Here is a 24,391-nt window from a genome sequence, read left to right on the forward strand (position 1 = left end):
TATTTGGGTCCATACTCTTTGATTCTTTTTTTAAAATACTTTCATATTTCATTTCATTAGTGCAAAATGCAGAAGAAAAGTTGCTAAAAATAACAAAATCTTAAAAATGAAATCTGTGCCCTTGGAAAAGTTTCATTTGTTAAACATTAAAGGATTACAGCCAACTGCCTCTTGTTTTTGCTTGTACTTAACTTGAAAAAATTTGACATTGACTGTTTTGAAGGGCTATAATTATATATTTAGCAAGTGTTCACTATATATTTTTTTGGCTTCTTTTGTTTGAAGTTTCATTTCTACTCAGACTTCCTCTTATAATCCATTCCATCATCACTGCCGCATATTTCAAAAAATCATGTGATCCTTCCTCCTTTTGCCCATGTTGGTTTAGCTCTTGAATCCGAATAATAGCGAAAAATAGATTAATTCCTGGTTTCCTGAAGGCCTGGAGCTTCTAGGTATTTCAAAACCATAAACTTCAATCTTTAAGCATAACTGTAAGCCTTGATCTGGGTGATTCTACAGGCACAGTATCATTGATCACTTCACTTCTTCACTGTAGCTGAGCAGTAATACATAAAACAAATATGGATCAAATGTTGATCATCTTCTATTTTCTTATCTCTGTTGCTAGATGAGGAAAGGACCCTCCTAATTCCCATCTCCCATACTCTGACTTTCCTCTTCCCTCTCTCCTTCCAGCTTGCTTACCATACTTAACTCATTTTCTCTTCAACCCCAGAGACATTTCTGTACACCTTGATTCAGACCCTTCCTTCTGCCTGAAATAGCTTTCTCTTATTTTCCTAGAAAATAAATCATTCAAAGCTCATTTCCAACCTCTACTTTAAAGGATAAAACTTTCTAGACCCTCCCAGACCTAACTGATCCCTTCTCCGTCTGTAACCTACAGCACCTCATGCACACCTGTCGGAGGCATTTCCCAAGCCTCGCTATCTCTGCTTCCCTCACAGGCTGTGAGCTCTTTGGGAAAAAGATGGCACTTGTGGTCATCTCTGGAGCAGTGCCTTGCACATAGTGGGCACCAGACACTTTAATAAAAATTATATTGACACTTCCTTTCAGATGAAGTGCAATAAAGAACTCTATTTACTGTGAGAAACAAGTGAGGATTCTGCTAGATTTCAAGCTGTCATTTCAGGAAGGGAGGTTCTTCTTATGACAAAGGAACAAGTATGTAGATAGCAATTATTGTGGCAAAAAGGTAATAAAGGTGAAGATATTTTAATTAAACGTGGTAGTTGCTTAGAGCTGAAAGAAAATCTTTGTAGCTATGGTGAGATTATGCAAATTGTTTCCTAGATAGATTCTACCTTTGTCTGCTCCCAGGATTAGCTTATGCAGACCTTTCATCTTTCTTTCTGGTTTTCTTGATGAATGTATAACGTCTTCTTTCTGTCTGTATTTTGCTCAGTGCCTGCAAAACCTGACACTCATTTATGCATTCAACAAAGTGTTTTAAATACTCATGCTCTGCTAGATTACATGATGATGACTTGAGTAAGACTTCCCGTTTGTTCCTTCCACTGAAGTCTTATAGAAATAACTGTAATAGAAGGCAGACTCTGGGTGATTATAAAAATAGTTGGACTGTGCCAGTGCTGGAAGGATGCCATCTTAACTGACAGTATTTCCTCCTATTTCCGTAACAGTGAGAGAAGGCTGTCACTTTAGGTCTCAGTTTTGTGTTTCTTTTGCAGTATTTGTTGGCTTCCCCATCCCTGGCAAAGCCAATCTTGCTTCTTGGGATGGATTCTGTGGAAAATCGAGATAGTTCTAGCCTCAGGAAGTTGTCCTGAGATTGTTGTGGAATTGTCAACAATTGCTTCTACTCCCTATCTGCTCCATATTGCTACAATAAGTTCCACTGAGGTATCTGGGTGTTTATTCACAAGGATGGAAGCTATAGTCCTACATACCCCACGTTGTTTTGAAAGGTGGAGTTTCTGCTACTCCATCCCATTACTCCAGTTGAATCACTTGAAAGGCTCTTTTCACACACCTTGAAGGACACAGACGTTCTTGATTTTCGGTCTACCTCTCTGGCTGCTCCATTTCAGTCTATTTTTCTGGCTCCTTCCCATTTTCTTTTTTTGTAAAGTTTGGAGTTGCCCAGGATTCAGTCTTTGGACTACTTCTCTTTTTATGGATATTCATTCTCTGGGTGATGTCATCCTGGCTCACGGGTTTAAAGGCCATCAGCATGCTGATGACTCACAAACGGAATCTCCATTTTGCGCCTCTCCCCTGAATTCAGCCTCATATTCACTTGGGTGTTTAAAGGCATCTTGGACTTAATATGTTCCAACCAGAGTTCCTGAACCCCAACAAGCATGCTCCTCCTACATTTTTCCCCATTTAAGAAAATGGTAGTTTGGGGCCCACCCTGTGGCTGAGTGGTTAAAGTTCTGGCAGGCTCTGCTTTGGTGGCCCAGGTTCACCAGTTTGGATCCTGGGCATGGAACTACTCTACTCATCAGCCATGCTGTGGAGGCATCCCACATAGAAAAAAATAGAGGAAGACTGGCACAGTTGTTAGCTCAGGGTGAATCTTCCTCACCAAGAAAAAGAAAATAAAATAAAATGGTAGTTTCATTTATTTATCAGCTCAAAGGAGAGCCATTCTTTCTCTCATTTCCCATATCCAATCCTTGAGCAAACGTGTCAGCTCTCCCTTCATATTAAAATCAGAATCTGACTTCTCACTATCTCCTCATTACCACTCTGGTCAAAGCTGCTATCCCACTGTCCTCTCTTGAGTACATGATTTGTCATAGTCTGTTAACTGCTCTTCTATTTCTGTTCTTGCTCCACTGAAGTCTGTTTTCCATAGAGCATAGGAATAATCCTATTAAAACAGTCAGAACAATGCCATGCCTCTGTTCAAGGACTTATAATGATTGCCCAGTCCACTTAGGGTAAAAGTCAGATCCTCACCAAGGCATCCAAAGGCTCCCACCATTTGTTCCACGCAAGTTACTCTCACCTCCCTGCTCCTGGCGTGCCACTGCCTCAGAAGCTGTGCACTGCTCTTCTCTGTCTGCTGTACTTTCCCCTAGGTATCCACACGGCTTGCTTCCTCCCCACCTTCGTGTCCTGACTCAGAGAGGACTTCTCTGACCTCCGCACCTAAATGTGCAGACTCTGCCTCCGTCCCCAACCCAGACACTCACTACCTTGCTTCTTGGTTTATTTTATTCCATAGCTGTTAGCACCATATCACATTTTATATTACTGTTTCTCTTGTTTATTCTCTATCTCCTCCCACTAGAATAAAACTTTCCATGAAGGCATAGATCTTGCCTGTTTAATTCATTTCTTTATGCTCAGCATCCAGCACACTGCCTGGTAAACAGTAGATGCTCAAATAATGTTGCAGGAGCCAATGAATACGAGGCTCTCAGGGAGAGTATGACCATCGCCATGAACCCATCTGGTAATAAATATGAGTGTTTGTGTGTAAGAGGTCTGCGGAAGCCTGTTCATAGAGACATTCACCATCATGTTACCCCTTTGCTCGTTTCCTGTAGGTGTTAATCTGATATACATTTAAACCTTAATGAGTCAGAAAAGAAGGAGGGGAAGAAAGAAAAGAGAGAGAGAAAAGGAGAGGGAGAAAGAAAGATTGTTTTTAATAGACTAGTTAGATCAAGGTTTCTATTAATGGGGGAAAATAATCTCTTAAAAACTTTCTGTGTAATTTATTCTTTGAAAGGGCGTTCAGCTAGATTTAAACTGTACCACAACATATTCCAAAATTATCTGGCAAGTCATTAAGTGAGTAGATCTTAATTCCCATGCCCTCACTTTCTAGTTAGGATTATGCATTGTCACCAACAAAAACAACATAAATTAGTCAAGAGAATGGACGCAGGAGCAGAGCTTACACATGAATCCTCACTCAGCCCTTCTTCCTTTAGCTGTGCGCCCCAGAATCTTCATCTGAAAATAGGAGATAAAACCAGCACCTACTTTACAGAGCTGTTGTGAAGATTAGAGCAGTTAATATTTATAAGGTTCTTGGAGTAGTGTCTAGCACTAGTTAGTGCTACGTTTTAAAAAATACAGAGTTAAATAAAAAATATCCAAAGCCTTATATTTGGTCCCCTCGCCCTGTCAGCCTCACTGCTCACGTCCTTCTGATTTTTCCATCTGCGGCCAGAACTCACTGCTCTTCCTCTGCCAGGTCCTTTTTTTTTTTTTTTTTAAATCAAATGTGTTATTTCAAGTAGCAGTTTTGTTTTCAAGACCAGCTTCTATGGTTAAAAGGAATTGCCTGTGGAATAGTGATTTGAAAAATGCTTTATTTTGTGACTTACTCTCACATAAGAAAATGTCCTGTCTTTTGGCCTAATTTTGTGGTTAGACCCTCTATAGATTTATAACTATGAAAAATTGTGGTTGGAATTAGCTAAAATAGACAGCTGAACTTTGTTATCAAGCAAGAATTTCCGCTATCAGACAGACAGTTCAGGCACATAATGTAAAAGGATATGAGCGGTAATCCAGGGAATCTCTGAAATAAAAGCAAGAGGCTTTTATTAAAGATGCTTTCTAGTCCTCAATGTTTAAAATGCACCCTTACTAAAAGGCAGATTTCAGTGTGGTTCCTTCACTCAAGGATATGCTTTATAATTTTTGCTCAGAATTCCTTTAACAGATTCGCAACCTAAAGAAATTACGCTTGGACCCTACCCTTGGAAGAGACATTAGATATTTGTATTTCCTCTGCTGTTTCTCTCAAAAGGCTGAATGTCTGGCAGCTCAGCACTGGTGTGTTAGGATGTAGAGTGGTTTGGTACTGGGGCCCATGCATCCTAAAGCTTGAGAACCACTGACATAGATCAAGAAAGGAACAAAAGAACAAAGTAGCTGGGTATTCCAGTTTTTCTGGCTTTCAGATAACTATCAAATGCCGAATGGTGAATGGGTGGGTTGGACAATTAAAAAGTGTTCCTGGTTGCCTGAGTCAAACTCCCTGTTACTGATAAGTTGGGTAATCCTGGGCAAGTTGCTTAACCTCGTCTATAAAATGCTACAGATGAAACAGTGCCTGTGTCCTGAGTATATCACAAAGATTAAATTGGATCAAGTATTAAAAATGCCTGTCATACAGTGTGCTCAATAAATGTTAGCTATTATCGCTAGCCATTGGATAAGGCAGAGATCATGCCAAAAAATGTTATGTAACCTTCCTGCCTGTTACACAGCATCAGTTACACAATGATTTTTGTCTAGCCCCCTGCTTTTTTGTACTTTTTTTCTTTTGGGGAAGATTAGCCCTGAGCTAACATCTGCCGCCAATCCTCCTCTTTTTGCTGAGGGAGACTGGCCCTGAGCTAACATCTGTGCCCATCTTCCTCTACTTTATATGTGGGATGCCTGCCACAGCATGGCTTGACAAGAGATGTGTAGGTCCACACCCAGCATCTGAACCAGTGAACCCTGGGCCGCCGAAGCAGAATGTGCAAACTTAACCACCGCGCCATTGGGCTGGCCCTGTCTAGTTCCCTTCTGAACTGTGCAGCCTTTTTCTCCTGGGTCAATACCACATGGTCTAAAATAATTTGTTTCACAGCATATTCTGAAAAGCAGAAGAAAATCTTATTGAGTCCATGGAGATTGTTCTTGTGAAATACTCCGTTTGTTCATATTGACCGTGTGACCGACTAGTCAGTTCCCGCTAGCAGCCTGTGAGGACCCCCACCAAAAGCTTTAACCTCTTTCTTAATCAATGTCAGTATAATTATAAACACAGCCCTCTCAAGCTTTCAGGCCCAGTGATCTCTTCAACCAGGCAAACAAGCAAACAGAAAACACCACGTGGGCCTGCTTACCGCAGGAGAGATGTTTTCAAGTCCTCACTATTGTGCTACGTTGTGGTGGAAAGAGTCACATCCATGGGATCCACACTGGGCTTAGGTTTTGACGGCACCATCTCCTGGCTGTGTAACCTCCAAAGTATTGCTTACCTTGGCTGAGCCTCTGTTTCTTCTGTAAATGGTTATAGTTACACCCATTTTTTTCTGCTGTTGTAAGCATCAGCCATACTAAATAAAAGATGCCTCTTGTAATGACTATCATCTAGAAAGTTCCCAATAAATGATAGCTCTTAGTGCCAGTTGTGGAGAGGGGAGAGTGAAGAAGATAACAGTGGCAGCAGTAAGTAGTCTTCTGGAAATTCTGGGGTCACCTTGCAGCTTATCAAGCCATTTTATGTCCTAAACTCCAAGGCTTGCTCATGTCAAGATACGAACAAAAATACTTAGAAGCCCTGTAAAGTTTGCTTTACTTGAATTTGCTTATTAAAAAAACCTGTTTATAGTAACTCCCTGCATCCTAAAGCTTGAAAGCCACTGACATAGATCAAGAAAGGAACAAAAGAACAAGTAGCTGGGTATTCCAGTTTTTCTGGCTTTCAGATAACTATCAAATACTGAACGGTGAATGGGTGGGTTGGACAATTAAGAAGTGTTCCTGGTTGCCTGGAATATTTGCTTTATTCTGTTTTACTACTAATTTGTAACCATAACATGTGCCATTAGATTTGCTTGTTTTTTCGAACATTAAACGAGATAATGGAGTAGGCAAGTCATTCAGTTAGATTTTAATCTCAGCGCCATAGCTGTATGTTAAAACTTCACCCTTGACCTTTCAGATGTAGCTATATCAAAGGAAAATAAATGGCATAAAACTGCAGTTTTTTTATTTGACACATCTTAGGTCAGCCTAGAGGTTATAGGATTTGGAAAATCAATATATTCTCCACAGTACTTTTTTTTTTCTTTTGAGGAAGATTAGCCCTGAGCTAACTGCTGCCCATCCTCCTCTTTTCACTGAGGAAGACTGGCCCTGAGCTAACATCCATGCCCATCCTCCTCTACTTTATATGTGGGACGCCTGCCAAGCAGTGCCATGTCCTCACCCGGGATCTGAAGCGGGGAACCCAGGGCCGCCGGAGCGGAACGTGCGAACTTAACCACTGCGCCACCGGGCCGGCCCCTCTACAGTACTTTTTGTGATACAAATTAGTTGACTTGAACGCCATAAATTTCACAGTGCTACTGGCACCTGCAATGTCTGTGCAGCGAAGGATACACACTCATGTCATGTTAAAAATAATATATGGCACTTGACACAATTTTATACATATATATCACTTGACACTTTGCTAAGCACTTTCTTCTTATAAGGTAATATTGGTTTACAATATCATATAAATTTCAGGTGTACATTATTATGTTTCAATTTTTGTGTAGCCTATATTGTGTTTACCACCAAAAGTCTGGTTGCCATCCATCACCATGTTTTTTTAATTAAAAATTTTTTTGAGGTTTTTAGTTTTTTTAGCTAAGCACTTTTATATGTATGACCCCATTTGAGTCTCACAATTTTGCCCATTTTATAGATGAAGAAAGTAGGACACGGGGAGATCAGGTAATTTGCCTGTGTTAGTTGGCTCTTAAAAGGTCAAGTTGGGACCAGGATTTGACATTTACCCTGACTCATATTCTTTCTGCTTAGTATTCTGTCTTCTTCTTAAGGCATTTAGGAATAAAACACTCCTGGATTTGCATGGAAAAGACTGAATATTCTTCAGCTAAGGTGGATTGTTTATATATGTGGCACGGGTGGTTGGAGGAAGGCAGTGGATCCAAACTTTTTTGTGGACATCTCTCATCCCCCACAATCCCTGGTTCTCTTCTCCCTGATGTTTGCCATCTTCCTCAGAGAAAGCAGCAAGGGAGTTTGAGATGGAATCTGAAAAGGTGCAGCTTCTGAGGCCCTTCCTTAAAATGGGATTGAGATACCCCAGTGCCAGAACCATTGTGAAGGTGGTGATGAGGCTGCCCCTTGGGGGCCCATGCTCTTGGTTGGGGTACAAATTTCTCCTGGGTGATTTAGGACATCACAAGATTAGGGGAAAGTGGGTGTTTCCCAGCTTGTTTGATAGAGAACTGAGAATGCTTTGCACGCCATCTGCCCATAACCTCCCTCACTAGAAACCCTGTCAGGGAGCATGGAGGGGGCCGCGTTCCTCTTTCCTTTCACCCTCCCCCCAGGCTGCCCTTTTATGAGCTTTCTTATCTTCTAGGATTGCTCACATGCTCCCTTAACCTAGTTTCCCCTTTCTGAGTATACGGGAGAGGGAAAGAAGGAACACTTATTGAGCTACCCATTGGTGACCCTGGAGAATGTCCAGGAAACCTCAACAAGGGCAGTAATGTGTTAAAGAGAAAGTGCCAAGAACCAGACCTAGAAAAAGGGTTGCCTAGCGTAGCCTTTTCCCTGGGCTAGGTCCCATACTCATGCAGTCTCTCTGTGTTCTGGGACACTCTCAGTTTTGTGACTTTGGCTCCAAAGATGTCATCTTGGCCAAAGATGCACCTCACCACAGGGGATGGAGGAGAGCCTTAGGACAGGAGAGTGTTCAAGGATATTAGGGAACTTGCAAGGACCACTTGAAGGTCAAGAAGGTCTCTGTTAGAAACTCACAGAAAGAGCGAAGGGTTGGCTGGAAGAACAGTCTAGATCAAGAGGAAGCTGCATGTTCAAGCAGAAGGAAGTGAGTGGCAGTGGGGGAAGGGGACCTGATGTTGCAGGGTGGAACCAAGGCATGTGGTGCGATGTGAGCAGCTGGGGGAGGCTGGGCTCATTTGATGAAATTGGTTCCCATCTCATCAAATGTAGGCAATATTTAAGTCCCACTTTGTGCTCATGCTGCACCTTCTGAAGTCAAAATAGACATATAATGCTGCGTTATTATTTAGAACTGATGTATATTTATGTAAGCTAAATCCACTAATCCAACTTTAAAACTTCATCATTTTAAAGCCTGAGATTGATCAATATCAAGCATCAAAAAAAAAAAAAAAAAAAACAGCTCAGACTCTAGAGCTGCCTTGCGCAAAATGGTAGCCACTTGCCATACCTGCCTATGACTCCTCCAAAATGAGATATGCCATACGTGTAATTGCATACTGGATTTTGAAAATATAGTATGCAGAAAAGAATGTAAAAATACCTCAACTATTTTTTGTTACTTGAATGTTGAAATAATACTTTGGATATCCTGGGTGAAATAAAATGTATAAGAATGAATTTAGTCCACCTACTTACATTTTTTAATATGACTATTTGAAAGTTTAAAATTACATATGTGGCTCATGTTATGTTTGTATTGGACAGTGCTACTCTGGAACCTACTTCTGCCATTTATTTGCTCTGCGTCCTCCAGGAAGTTAGCTAACTTCTCTGTACCTTCAATTCCTTAGCTGTAAAATAATTGAGTTGTAAAGATGAAATGATTTGATATATGAAAAGCACTTGGAAAAAAATCCTAGATATAGAAAATTTAGCTATCATCTATCTATCTATCTATCCTCTATCAGCTGTAACAAATACATGTGTATTTGTATATGCAGAACCAAAGTGTCATACAAAAGTATTAACTACTACAAAGTGCTTTTTATCATGGCTTTATTCCTTTTCTTTCTCTCTTTTTTTTTGGTAAAAGAGTTTCAGTGAATTACAGTTACAAATCAGAGAGAAATCCTAAAAAAAGTGTGGAATAGGGCTGTTTCTGTATTTTCAGCTAACTGTTGTAGCTACAAAAAGCATCTGAAGTATTTTGCTGATAGTTGGAATAATAATAATTTAATTACTTTTCAAAATAGCTTCACAATCTTTTAAAAACGTGAACTCCTATAAAGCGTCCTTGTTTTGCGATTGCCGTGACAGGAAACACACAATGTGGGATCCAGTCGTTAAGGCAGGTATTTCGGTAGAAACAGACAAATATTTTTGGTTGTTTACTGTAAGTACGAAGAAATTACACTGGAATTAGTGACTTGTTTAATTAGAAGCTGCAGCTTGTTTGTGAGCTCGTTTCTTCTCCTAAACTACTTTTAATTTGCTTAGATGTGAGCCTAAAACCTGTAACATGTGGACACTTCTAAAAGCAGGGAAAATCCAAAAGCTGTGGTGGAATTGGAGGAACGTGATCAAAAAGAGAAAGGGGAGGGGCCAGCCTGGTGGCACAGCAGTTAAGTTCGCAAGTTCCACTTCAGTGGCCCAGGGTTCACCAGTTCGGATCCCAGGTGTGGACCTACGTGCCACTTGTCAAGCCATGCTGTGGCAGGCGTCCCACACATAAAGTAGAGGAAGATGGGCACAGATGTTAGCTCAGGGCCAGTCTTCCTCAGCAAAAAGAGGAGGATTGGTGGCAGATGTTAGCTCAGGGCTAATCTTCCTCCAAGAAAAGAAAGAAAGGGGAAATGGAAAAATTGCACATGGTGTAATTTAAAGGACTTGATTGTACAACAAGAATATGGTAAGTTATTCAAGAATTGCCTGCACAAATAGAAATCTATCCATGTAACTCTGGGACGTAAAAACAGAAGTAGAATAGTGGGAGCATTCCTATTTTATGTGATATGTGTCATGGTTCCAATGCTTTTTAGGGGACTGATTCTAATTTTTAGCTCCATAATTTAAAATGAATGTACTGGGTATAGAGAGAATAGCAAATATGATCAAAAGATTAGAAAATTAAATATCTGAGAATAGAGAATTTTAACATAGAGTTTTGAACCCTTAAAAAAAAACCCCCACAGGACAGATCATTGCCTAGTGGTTAAGTACAGTGCATTCTGCTTTGGCAGCCCACATTCAGCACCTGGGCACAGACCTACACCACTCGTCAGCAGCCATGCTGTGGCAGTGGCCCACAGACAAAATAGAAGAAGATCGACACAGATGTTAACTCAGCGCAAATCTTCCTTAAGAAAAACAAAGAGGAAGATTGACAGTGGCTATTAGCTCAGGGCAAATCTTCCTCAGCAGAAAAAAAAAAATGCAGAGTTTTTAAACTGGAAAAGGGATGAGTGACAGTTCACCAAGATTAGAAAGGACAAATGAGACTGAAGCAATGAATATGTATAACACCTGAATACAGATGTTGTCATAAGATAATCTCAGTTGAATCTCTGCCTGAGAATCTGCCAGAGTACTTTCAGCCTTGTGCTGTCTTAATTCACACTGTTTGTTTGACGTATTTGGAAGAAGGGGGATTAGATCTCCTTCCTCTGAATGCCTACAATACCCTACGCATCTCTCTGCGGTGGTGCTCAGCCCACTGTATATATTCTGATCTTCTACTTATGTGTGGGTTTCCAGCTGTCTAAGGACAGGAACTCAGGTCTTCTTTGTCTCCACCATCCCAGAGCCTGGCAGTGTCCTTGGCACATAGTAGTAGAAACTTAATAAATATTTGTTGTCTGAATGCATGAATAAGCATAGGGAAATTTAATTTTCTTGAAAGAATATTTTAGAGTAACGTGAGTTAATTATTTTGTCACCATTAGGATCATTATCAAATGGCTCCGTAATAATCCTTGATTCTAAGACTGAGGATAAGATGGGATGATGGTGCATAGCTAGAGGAGTCTTAGAATCAGACAGCTCTGTCTCTAGCTTGTGCAAGTTGCTTGACCCCTCTGAGGCTCATCTTCTTACTTGTAAATGGAGAGAGTAATACCTAATACCCTGTAGGGTGATGGTAAGCTTGTAGATTAGATGTGATGATGTACAAAAAGTCATTAAGCTAAGTGTCTATCACTATGCAAGCACTACAGTCATTCATTCAACAAGTATCTATTACTACCCGATAGGCACTATTCTAAGTATTAAGAATAAAACAGTGAACACGGTCATTATAATTATTATAAAATACAAAGGCTTTAGGTAAAATTATCTGTCCATGATGGCTCCCATTACAGGAAGCCCATTCCTGGGGCTGCTGTTACAGAGCAGAAAATAGCTATCTTATGTAGAATGTTGGGAATGCAGGTGACCCTGTCCATCAATCTGCAATCTTAAAGATTCATGAGAACAGTGTGGTCTCAAGACTGACTTGTGGACTTGGGTCTCTGCTTTAGGACTCTTGCTGTCGGCCCTGAGCTTCCAGTGCTGAATAGTCCACCTGACTCCAAAGAGCTTCCACACTATGCAAAAGCTTAAAATTAAAGCTCAATTTTGATTGCTGAATTATCTATGTGTTGCCATTAGGCTTTACCACAAAAGAGCTGGGAGAAACAAAGTTGTTAGTAAAAATGAAGGCCAGGAAGCAGCCTAGGGAGTGGTCTGGAGTAAATCTTTTTCAGAATTGGGGTGCCCTGGTGATGAACTCTAGAGGATGGAACTGACTTTTACTTCCTATCAGCATCACCATCATCACCATCACCATCATCATCACCATTATCATCATCACCAAGTAGTGGACCCATAGTAACCCAGAGAGTAGCAGAACACGGCTGGTGGTAGAGATCATGGGTAACTCCAAATCACTGGCTAGTCTTCTGTTTTGTGCCTGTTGAACTTAATTTTCATTCCCTTTATAGATAGAATTTGAAATATTCTATCTGAAATTTCTAGCATTAGATTTGGCAGAGAAACACTCAGAAAAATTTACCTTAGCCCTTTCTACAATCTGCTATAGCTTTTTAAAATTTAAATTTATTAAGGAAAGTTAAACATTTAAGAAACGGAAAACAGACGTCTTGACTGCGGTAGATGCATCGATGGTTTCGCTTTCATAACCTAGTTCCTTCTCAACTTTTGGGTCTGTTGCCAGAAGGGACCTTAATTTCTTTTCATCTGCTTTGGGTTCCTCTTCTCTTTACTGTGGTCTCAGTAGAGACAAGGAGAAAAACTGAAGAGCATGACTCTTCATCACTCAATCTGGAAAATTCAGTACACCCAAATTCAGAAACTGAGTCCTAAAAGAAATCAAGGAGCCCCCTAAACCAGCAAGATAGAAAAAGTAGCAGGTCCAAAGGCAAGGTTCCCATCTTCTTTGTTTCTTTTTAGATCTCTCCTTGATTTCTTATTGAGATGAATCTATCTGGAGGTCTATTTCTGAGTATTTTCTTCTGGCAGAGATTTTACTTTCTTAATTTAGAGAAAAGAAGAGTTGGAGAAAGAAATGGTCACAGAGAAGAGAAAGAGAGTTTATATTAAAAAAAAATACGATCAAAAGCAGATTCTGATTGTTTTAGTTCAATTAGAAATCTTGTTTGATAACTTTGAAGATTATTGAAGCCTAAATAAAATAGTAGAAGTAATACTATTTTGTTAGGGAGATTTGTGTCTCTATAGATTAATGGTTTTATTGGATGTGTAATACAGGATTGCAGGATGCCATAAGGTGAACATTAATAGAATGAGTTTTTTTTTGTCTCTCCTCCAAGAAATTCAACTGGTTCTATCCTCTTTCTTTCCCTTTCTCTGTCTCTCTCTTTCTTTCTTTCTTTTCCTTTCTTTCTCTCTCTCTCTCTCCTTATTTTTTTTTTGTGGTTCAGTTCCAGACTGGGAGTGGTCCATGGAGTCTTGGCTGGGCTGGGCTTGAAAGAGACTTGAGGAGATTCTTTCTTATTCAAGAAAGTCAGATTGCTTCTAGGAGCAATTGGGTGTTTGAGTCTACCCTCAAATTGCCCTTAGATTAGTCCCAAGAAATTCTGGTGTCACTGGAATGCTGGACCACCTGTTGACAATTCTCATCTGAATTCTTAGGCAGTACAATATTTTTCTCCCCCCAATTTTTGGTCTTGGGGCTTTTTCCTTTTAACATTATGGCTGACATGTGACAGATTAAAAGATAGTCACTGTCAAAGAGCGGGCGCAGAGGGAAGGCGGCAAACCGCCACATGCCACTGCAGTCACTATGCTGGGAACCGGCTGCACAAGGTCTCTTTAAAAACGCAGAACAGCTGTATTAGCTGATTAGAATCCCATTTTTAGTTAAGGAAATTAGTGTTCAAATAAGCTAATAATTTTCTGAAGGTCGTACAGCTAAGAGATGGCACTGAATGAATTTGAGTGCAGGTCTGTCTGAGTCAGGGCTAGGATTATTCCTGTTTATGCAGACGCCTCCTCAGCAAGTCGGTCCCTGTGCACATTATCTTGGCTTCCTTTAAGGTCTCAAGGACTTTTTGACCTCATGTGAGTTGCATTTTCTGGAATGCATAATCCAAGTGACCACAGAATTAAGGAGGAATAGTCTAGGAAAGCAAATCCAAAGTCATGTCAGAGAACATTTGTGCACCAAATCTAGGAGATCCCATTCGGTGGAGTCTAAGATGCATCCCGCCCAATCTAAAACTGGAATTAGGATCTACAGCCTGAACAAAAGAATGTCCTTTTCCAAGGACCAACATGGGGCTAAAGAAAAAACAGCCCTTGGATGGGGCAGAATAAACCAGCCAAAAAGGAATGAGACCCAACGAGCTAGGATTAGACGAGGCAAGAAGATGAAAAAAGTAGTTCATAGAAAAGACTGTGTGCTCTCTATATGGTTTGTACCTATTACTACGTCTTTAAACTGATTTTAAAATAAACTTTTTTTAGTAATCAATCTCGTGTGCTGTATTTTGTTGACATGGAACCAGAATTTTAAGTAACAGGGTGCTAAAGAATTGTAAGGGGAAAAGTCGATGGATTTCAGGAGGATGGTCTTTGGGAGAGAAATTCCCAGTTGCCTGGATGGTGGCATTGATGAATTACTCAGAGAAAAATCCCTGGAATTTGGTTACAGGATTATCTATTGTCCTCTGGCCCCACCACATCTCCAGGACTGGACTAGGAATAAATTTCTCTCTCTTGATGGTTTTACTGGAAGTAAAGATGGGAGTGGGAATATGGAGGCAGGAGAGGGAGACGAATTATCCAACAGGGAATTTTTTTGACTTAAATTAGCTTGCCCAGCACATTAACTTGTGCCAAAGCCTACCATGTGACAACAAAGGACACAGTCAAAACTATCCATAGCCATGCAGACATGTTCATAAAAGTACTGGGTGTGGTCGCCTGTGTTAATGATATATAGAGCTTCTTGTCATCTTAAGAAAAAGGAAGTGCAAAAGTGAGTATCTGTGTGTGCTGGTGTGGGAGTTTCTCACTGGGCGTGTGAGTTTTGATGTGTGTTTCCGGGTGAGAGAGGGGAGGATGGGCACAGGGCAGAGATGTGAAGGAAGTACAATAAATGTGGCATGTCTGTCCTCCTCAGAATCAGCGTGTGATGCTGCCCCAGTGCTAAAGGTCACTCCCCGTTTCTCCCGGTCTGGGAAAGATTGTCTGCCATCACCTGTTTGGTTTTATGCCTAGATCTCTGGGCCACCACAGCTGTTTTTAATTTTGCTTCAATTGCAAAAGCAATATATAGTCAATGAAGAAATTTTGGAAAATATAGAAGACAGGGAAAATAAAATAAAACTGGCTCAAAATTCTGTCACCATGCCATAACCGCCATTAACATTTCATTGTGGATCCTTCCAACTATTTAGTTGCCCAAAGCTGGGATGATTCTCTCCACACCACTGTGAAACCTGCTCTTCCCTCAGGACTTGAAGCTCCATTTGGGTGTAATGAGTCCTCTTCAATTCTGCTTGCTTCAGGGTCACACTCGGGCAATTCTCCATCCTCACGCAGACCACGCCTCTGTTGACTTCATCACATGCTCTTTCTCAGCGATGTCCCCCGAGTCTCCTTTAGATTTCCTGATCCTTCCATGAAGTCACTTCTTTGCTTGTACATTCAAACCCCTTTTTGTAATCACCTGGGGAAACCTTGAACCTCCAAAACTCCAACTACCTGTCCATCCATGTGAAACATTGCTGGAGAAAAACAGACGTCTGTGCGGACTCCTCAAACATGGTATCCCTCTAGCTAATGAAATGTGCCCTGCTTTGAGCCTCTTCGTGTCCGTTCTGCCCAGAAATCTCTTTCCTGAGCTATCTTCCGTGCTTTATTCCTTACCCCTCAGGTCTTCCCTCCTGTCCTCACTACACTCAGAGCAAACATCTCTCATTGGCCTCTGGGCACTGTGTGGAAATGACTGAGCCGTTCATCTCTCTTTTCTTTTAGCCTGGAGGCCCCTTGAAGAGAACAACCACACCGAGTGGAGTTTTGTCTCACAGTAAGTGCTCAATAGATGTCTGCTAAATAAAAGAATAAATAAATGAAAAAAAAATCTACTTCTCCAGTTCATAAAGGGCTTTTACCTACTTTATCATATTTGATTCTTTTAAAAAAAAATCTCTGTGCTGGGTTGGTGACAGTATTTCGGCCGTTTTCTGCAGATTTGGGGCAGGCTTTGACGAGGTTCACACTGTGAGCAGGAGGAAAACCAGAAGCTCAGTGTTACTCCTGTTCTGTCATACTTCTCACACTTCCTCACCAAAGTGGTCCCCAAAGCAGAAGAAATGGACGGTATGGGATGCTGTCGCTGAACACGTCCTGCGGAAGCGTGACATTTCTATTAAGTATTCAAAATTTGTTTATCTTAAAATGTGTGCAAATTTAGTGTATCATTCCATTACATATTTGCTTCAATATTATCTTTTTAAATAACCTACCTGCCAATTTACTTTAAATTATTTGACTCTCGCTCTCCCCCTCCCTCAAGTAAAACTGCCACTACAGAAAATGCCGCATGTTCATCCTATGGCCTTCCAGACCGTCTTGCATCCCATCCGTGTCCTCAGAGGTATGTGTCAACCCAACTGGAGGAACAGCCAGCTGTACCACACAGCCTTGCCCAGCTGGGGGGTGAAGGCACAACTTGCTAACATTGCTATTTGTATATCAGTGAGTGAAATGAGAAGCACCAACTCAGTTAAGCAACAGATATTTTCAAGGCAAATTTGCTGAGCAATATCCCAGCTTCAAGAGTTATCAGAGGTGAATAACATCTGGACAGGCTTTTAAGACATTTCACAACTTAGATGGAAAGAAACTCTTCTTGACTTTCCCAAATATGCAACCACACTCCACCCTCCCCTCATCTGAACGACTAATGTACCTCTTGCGGATGACTGTGACATTTATTGCACCTATTTAAAGGATATAATGTTCCCTAGAGAGAAAAAAATTAATAAATGCTTGTATGTCCAGCATGAGAAACAGTAACTAGAGAAGACAAAGTTTCATGTTACCTGACTCCTAGATACACCTGCTCAACCTTTCAGAGGCCTGAGTCTGTAAGGATAAAGAATGCAATATGAGAAATAGCAGTGCATTACCCAGAGAGTTCCATTTTACAGCTCAGAAAAAGACAGGAGATCTTCTATTATTTATGGCAGGTTATTTATGGGGGATAGAATTCTCAAAAATTTGGCTTTCTGCTTTATAAAATTATCTCCAAATGCAATAATCATACATAAATGCTCTACTTCCTGTTGCTACTCATAATGGGCTTTTTGGTAAATATTTTCTTCTATCACCAAAACAATCTAAATAACTTGTTTTGATTTACTTGCTGAAAAATCATTGTAAAATAGAAAAATACTGTGTTCTTGCGAGGACATAAAATTCATATATGTAGCAAGAAGGTGAGCTTTAAAAGTACAGTTCAGAAACTACAGACTTGAATTCCTTTTGATATATATCTTAGTTTTAATTATCTTCTCTTTCCTTGAATTTTGATATCTAAAAACTGAATCCCTCTCTTCTGGAGACAGTGCACATACTGCAAAGCTGCAAGGGTGTACAGAATTCCAAAACTGTAGAATATAATAAAAATTAAAACCAGTAAATCAAATGTTTAAAATTTAATATATCATTATCGGGGTCTATGAGCCTTCATGCTTAGGATGGACTCATGGGGAGATTCAAGATTTCAAGCGAGAGTTTCATATCAGAATTATCTTCTCTAGACTAAAACCATATTCCAAGAGTTCTGACTTGGCAGATCTAAATTTAGAACTGTCTTTTAAAATACTGATTGTACAGCAAAGTATACAAATAAACAGACTCCAGGGAGGCAAAAGCATTCGCTCCTTTCCTCCAGAATCAGCTTCCTTTACACCACCCTGCTCTGGTGGCTGTAAGCCAATTCCTGTGGCAAGACATATTAAAACAGCTGTGTGGCTCTGTGCTGATCTGCAACGTGATATTTGGCTCCGTCAAGTCTGGAAAATGACTCGGGAGCTAATGCTGTTACCTGCCTGACTTCAATGTATCTTTGTTTGCTTGCCACAGGAACAACAATGTAATAACAGGCTGTTTACTGTCTTCATTATAGTGGACTGGTGAGGCTGAGTTCTAGAGGCGCTGGCAAAACTCAGCCAACAGATTGGTGGTTTTATTTATTTATTTTTTTATAAAGTTAGCTTTTAATGGCCCATTTGTGATTGAATCCAGAACTTCATAGTCCATACTGCTGACCACTGTTATAGCTAGGAGTCCTCGATTTTGCCAAGAATTACTGGCTGTGTCCATAAGACACCAACAGGACCAGATGCAAAATGCCATGTACTAGTTATTTTGTCTATATTACAATTCTGATGGTAATTTTTAAGTGACCCAACCAATTTAATACAAATAGGGAGTGAACACAGACATACCACCAAGTGGAATTTTGCACTGTGGGGTATGCTTGTGTGAGTGGTTCTTTTCTCACAGGTTCTATTGTGAAAGATTATTGTTTGTGTCAACTTGTCAGAGCTACAACAGAGAGTAAGTCATCTCACTTACTTGAAATCCAAGTCTTAAATTTAGTTAGAATAAGCAGATTTATTAATGATTATTATAATGTGGGTCATACTAATTGAAAATATCAATTTATAAATTCTCATTGAGTATTGAGTTTTTTCTACTGTGTTAGGTTACCATTGTTTATATTCCTATGTTTCTATTAAGTTCAGGGTGTGGCTGACTGTTTTGATGTTAGGGTGATAATAGAGAGAAGCAGTTGGTTTTAACTTGGGGGGATTTCAAAGAAATTAGAATCATCTCGGGCCATTTTATTTATTTTGATAATTTTTCATCCTAGTCAAAAGAGACAATGGCTATGTCTGACTCAGGGAAAAGCACATAATCTAATTTGTACCAGGATTTAGGAGGATTTATTACACCACAACAAAAAATGAAATAGAAGCAAAACGTAAAACATAGGGACATTCAAACCTACCCCTTCTGTCTCCCAGTGTTTCATTTTCCAGGCATCCCCTGCCTTTCTTCCTGCGTCTCTGTCAATCACAGGACTTGTCTGGCTCTCTGTCATGTTCTCTTTCTTTCTTTCATACCAGCAGCATCTACCTTTTAATACCAGCCTCTGGTACTACTCACCTTTTTCTCTCTTTTAAATGCCTTTTCACATTAAAAAAAAAAAAAAGAAAAGAGGTTGAGAGAAATCTAATTATCTTCTGCCATTTTCTCCCTCTCTCCTTGCCTCCTCCATCCCTGGGAGAAAATAGATTCAGATGCTTTAGGATCAACATACCTTTTTAACCTAAATGAGATTCTGATTTTTCTACTCCAATTTGGGAAAATGATATAACATCCTTGTCTCATTTGGGATTCAAGGAGGAAAGCTTTTAATATCTCTGTTGTAATATATGAATATGTGAAACATAATGCTTGCTGTGCATTTTTTAATCAGATTAATGAAATTCCCTTTTATTCCTAGTTTAGTAAGTTTATTCCTAGTTTAGTACTGTTTTGAATAGATTGAATTTTATCAAATGCCTTTTTGTATCTATTGTAATGATCACACAATGTTTTTCCTTTATGACATTAATATGGTGAATTACTTTGGTCTTTGAGTATAAATACCTTTCTGGAGTAAATATCTGTAGTGATGACCTCTTTTTTATTTCTGATACTAGTTATTTTTACCTTTTAAAAAAATTTGTCTGTCAATATAGATTTATCACTGTTCTTAGTTTTTTTAAAGAAACAACATTGAATTTGTTAATTTGTTTTACATTTTTTCCTTTCGTTTCTTTCTGCTTTTATATTTATTACTTCCTTTCTTCTACTTTGTTTGGGTTTAATTTGCTCTGGTTTTTCAAGAATCTTCAAATGAGAACTTAGATTAGTAAAAATCATTCACTATTTTTCAGCCTTTCTTCTTTCCTAATATAGTCATCAATGCTATAAATTTTCCTCTAAGCATGGCTTTAGCTACCTCCCAATGTTTTCATGTCATATTTTAATCTTCATTGATGTTATCTACATTTTATTTAGCTATTTGACTTATGCATTATTTAGAAATATATTGTCTAATTCTTAAACATTTAGGTATTTTCTTGCTACCTTTTCACTATTGATTTCTAGTTTGACACTATAACCAAAGAACATACTCTAATTTAAATCTTTTGCAATTTGTCCAGCTTTTCTACTTGGTCCCTGTGGGAGGTTTGCTTTGCAACCAGCTCTGTGCTATTATAGAAGCAAAATCATCATTGTGTTTATTTGCATTTTTTTTTATTACTGGTGCAATTTTTAATTTGGGCGGATATTTGTCTTTTGTTTAGAAATTTTACATATGACAATTGTATTTAACATTTTTTCTTTATAATTTGTATCTTTCATTTCATGTTTAAGAAAATTATTCCCTATCTTGATATTCTAAAGATATTCTAACACATTTTAATTTTTTAAGTTTCTATGATAGTGAAAGAGCATACTAACCAAATAAGATACCAAGACAACATATATAAACCAGGACTGATCTAAGCAAACTGATAAATGCTGTCACTCTACCTAGAACCCATATATATATATTTTTTATCTCTTATTTTACCTCATCTGTCCAAATTGAATCATAACCTCCTAGTAACAATAGCTAACATTTATTACCGACTATGTGTTGGGAACTATGCTAAATGCTTTGCAGACACATTTTATTTAATTCTCACACCAACCCTGTGAGGTAGGTATTATTGTCATCCCTGGTTTACAAATGAGGACAATGTCCCACTAAAAGTCAAGAATCTGGTCATCAACTGAACCAATACTTGCACTCAATAGCCCATCCAGGATCTGAGTCAGTCACTATGCAGTGCTAAGGTCTTACCAGTGAAGCTGAGTACCAGAGGGTTACTGTAAATATTTAATAAGAGCATGGTTACCCTTCAATCTTGTTTCCAACACAGACACAGATGAAAAGAAGTTAACCCATGCACCATTATAAGCTTGTTAATTTGCTGTTTTCTTGTTTAACCTGAGGGGTGATTCAAGGGTGATAAGGATTTATGAGCTTGTTTTGCAGAAGAAAAAGAATGCCTTTAAAGAAGTTGCAACCACCAGGTAACCAGCCCCCAGCTGCTGATTCCCCAAATTCTAGTTGCCCAAGGGCTTATCTGGAGTGACAGGAACACAGATTTCCCCTTTGCTTCTCTGAAACTCCTCCTCCCAAGCCCCTTAGCTCTATAAAGTCTTTCTGCTTTCTTCCTTTGTTAAGGTGAATTTGAGAGAACTTATCCTTCTGCCTTCTCATTTTGGCCAATTTAAATAAAACTTTCTCTACATCCAAGTGCTGGTGTCTCAGTGATTGGCTTACTGTACATCAGGCACATGAACTTGAGATTAAGAGCTTTAGTATCACCAGCATACAAAGAACTGAGTAATTACTCTCTTTACCTTTGGGATTTCTCTTGGTTCTGTTTCTCTTCTTTCCTCTGATCTCCCTCATTTCCATTCCTTTGCTTTTGACTTGAATTCTGACTTTTTGCTTAGGCTCTTTGGATTGACAGCTCTATTTTACTCATCTGCCTAGCTCTGATTTAGTACTAAGTTTTTATTGCTACTGTATTGGGATTTCACTCCATCCAATGCTCAGGGTTGAGTCTATTGCATGTCTATCAGGGGATCTTAAATGAGAAATGTGCTATGCTCTTTCTATAACTCTAATAACAACTTGTGACACACCCAATACCCCCTCTAATACCATTTATCCATTCATTTAACCAATATTTATTTTTATTTCTGTCTTTCTCTCTTTTTTCCTCTCTCTTTTTCTCTTTTTTTCATCTTTCTTTCTTTCTTTCTTTTGAATTTCTCAGACATTTATCAATGTAGAGCTGGTCTGTTCTAAACATTGGACATATGGAGATGAATAAGGTGTATGCCTTGCCTTGAAGAACTCATATTCCAACTGAGAAAACAGGATTTTAAACATATTGATGACAATCAGTGAGATAGCATTGCATAAAATATTCTAGGTTCATCATGGATGTTTCCACAAAAGAGACAACAAATGAGCAAAAAGATAAGTTTTTCAGATGGATGAGGAGGAGGTGCTGGGAACTAGGGCACAAAGTAGAATGCTAGATCTCCGTATATTCCTTCAAAATTGAACGGAATTAGCTTGAGGCAAAATGCTGAGATGATCCTGGTAAAGGAGTTTATGATCTTAGAAAGATCACAGAAAATAGGATGTTTATTATGTTAAAATTTTTCATTTGGGTCTTTAATTTCTTTACTCATTCCCTCTTTTTCTTTTTCATATTTCTCAGGGTGCTTTTCGTAACCACAGAAGTGGTGAGAATTTTTCAGTAACACCTATTTTAAATATAGTATACTGTAGCAGTCTATGATCGAGTGCAACCTTAAGAAGCCACATCACCTGCAAGATCTGAGAGCCTTCAGGTCCAGAGGCCATTTTACTTGCATAATCTGCTGTCAGTGAAGAGTAGCACAGTGAGCCATTTTAAATGTTTTTGTCTTTCTTCACTTTCTAAGGACTTTTTTTGATAAGTCGCCAAAACATTCATAAGAGTAGTTATTTTAGAAAACTCATTTACTTTAGCCAGATTGAAAATAAAATATGTGTAAGTTTTCTGTACATATACATCATTTCCACTGTCTCCTCCTACAAAGGAAAATGACATTCAACAATAAATTTAGACCCCTAAAATATTTTCCTTAATTTTCCTGTAAAATATGGCCTAAAGCATTGAGACTATTTTTCATTTGTCATGAAGTTGTTAATCTCTATCTTTTCTAAGTTAAAGAAGGCTTTTAACTTTATATTATTGAGACTGAGCTGCCACTAATAGAGAAGTCACATTTATGCATATTACTAGCATTTCTAGTCTAATTATTTCTTTTCAGCTCTTCCAGAGTCATATCAGTTTTGAGGAACCCTAAGTCATCCATTCTTTGCTCCATTTAATATTTTCTGAATTTGTTGGTTAACTTTTTATTCCTAAATACAAAAATGATTGATTTTTTTAATTGAATTACTTTACAAATGCATTATTTTTTTTAAAAAAATAAGCAAATTAACAAAAGAGAGCAAGAAAAAGAATAAATAGCACTCTCTTTTACCAAATTAAAAATGACAAAGCTATTTTTTAAAGGCCAGAACATAGCAATCATCTTCAAACTCAGAGTTATAACTAATTTTGGGGGGTAGTTATAATAAAAAGAAATAGGTTTAATCTACAGTAGAAATGGCTAAATTAGATATTAAACAGCACTGTTGAACTATGTATTATAAGAAAAGATAAAGATTTACCCAGGTTTCACTAAATTGTGACGCAAAAGGCAGTTTAAGAATAGTTCCGGCCTGAGTCTCCAAATTTAACTTTTTTTGCAAAAAAAAGAGACTGCACACTTCTCCAAAAGAAAAAGCAGTTTTACTTGAGATAATATAGAACTGATGAAAATAATAAACTCAGCGTGGAAGAAAAAAGTCACAAAACTTAGAGTGATTTAGAATAAATCCCCAACCTAATTTTGGAATGTCTCCTAAATATCTATGATAGAGAATTGTGCAGGCTGCTGAACATATATTTTACTACACAGCTATCAATAGAAGTTTTTAAGTGTACATCTCTGATTTCTGGATATTATTCATTTATAAATTATTTGAATTTTGAAACAGTCAAATTTAAAAAATTGTTTTAAAGGATGAGGTAAAGATCAAATGAATAACAATTTGTAGTACATTTCATTTTATTTATGAATGATTCAAAACATTTTAATTTCCCTGAAATATTATTAACATGTAAGTAAAATATCAAAACTGCTTTGTTTTCACAAAGAAGATATATAAGAATATCTTCATATGTGAAAAATATCATGGCAATGCTTCACTATTGTCAAAAAATTTTATGATAAAGAAATTCTGATACTTGGTTATAATAGTTGTCAAAACTGAATAATATATGCCACATTGATATATAGATCCAAAAGAAAAAATGCATTATTAACTGTGCTTATTAAATTATGGTACTAAATTTCATCCAGCCAAGCAAGCAAATGTTTTTTGTTGCAATTTATCCTCTAAATTCCTGCCATCGCTGATGTCTCCTGTTGCACAATAATTGGAAGATTTGCAGTTTTATTATTTTCGAAAATGAATTTAAACTTTGCAGAAATTGCATGGGAAAAATCTAGGTTTTCAAAATGACTTTTATAAATGTTTGTAAATGCCATGACCTTTGCGGCAAAACAAAGCACTAAAACTGTAAACGTTTTCATCTGTCCGTTTTCAAGCTGCAGAAGACTAATATACGCATTTTTCTGTTGATTCCGCATGTTGTGAAACCATCACAGGTCTTTCTGGATACCTGACTCCTGACCA

The 24,391-nt window shown here is 38.5% G+C and overlaps 1 long non-coding RNA gene across 1 annotated transcript in view; it reads left to right on the forward strand.

Moving 5' to 3' along the window:
* LOC102150107 (uncharacterized) overlaps positions 1 to 19,194 on the forward strand; it is a 50,802-nt gene extending 31,608 nt beyond the window's left edge. Inside the window, exons 3-5 of the long non-coding RNA XR_289959.4 lie at positions 15,940 to 15,991; positions 16,155 to 16,337; positions 16,481 to 19,194. This is a non-coding gene — a long non-coding RNA (uncharacterized lncRNA). The remainder of the gene's footprint in view (positions 1 to 15,939; positions 15,992 to 16,154; positions 16,338 to 16,480) is intronic.
* Positions 19,195 to 24,391: the final 5,197 nt, after the last annotated feature.

The sequence above is a fragment of the Equus caballus genome, chromosome 30, assembly GCF_041296265.1.
Source record: "Equus caballus isolate H_3958 breed thoroughbred chromosome 30, TB-T2T, whole genome shotgun sequence".
NCBI lineage: Eukaryota > Metazoa > Chordata > Mammalia > Perissodactyla > Equidae > Equus > Equus caballus.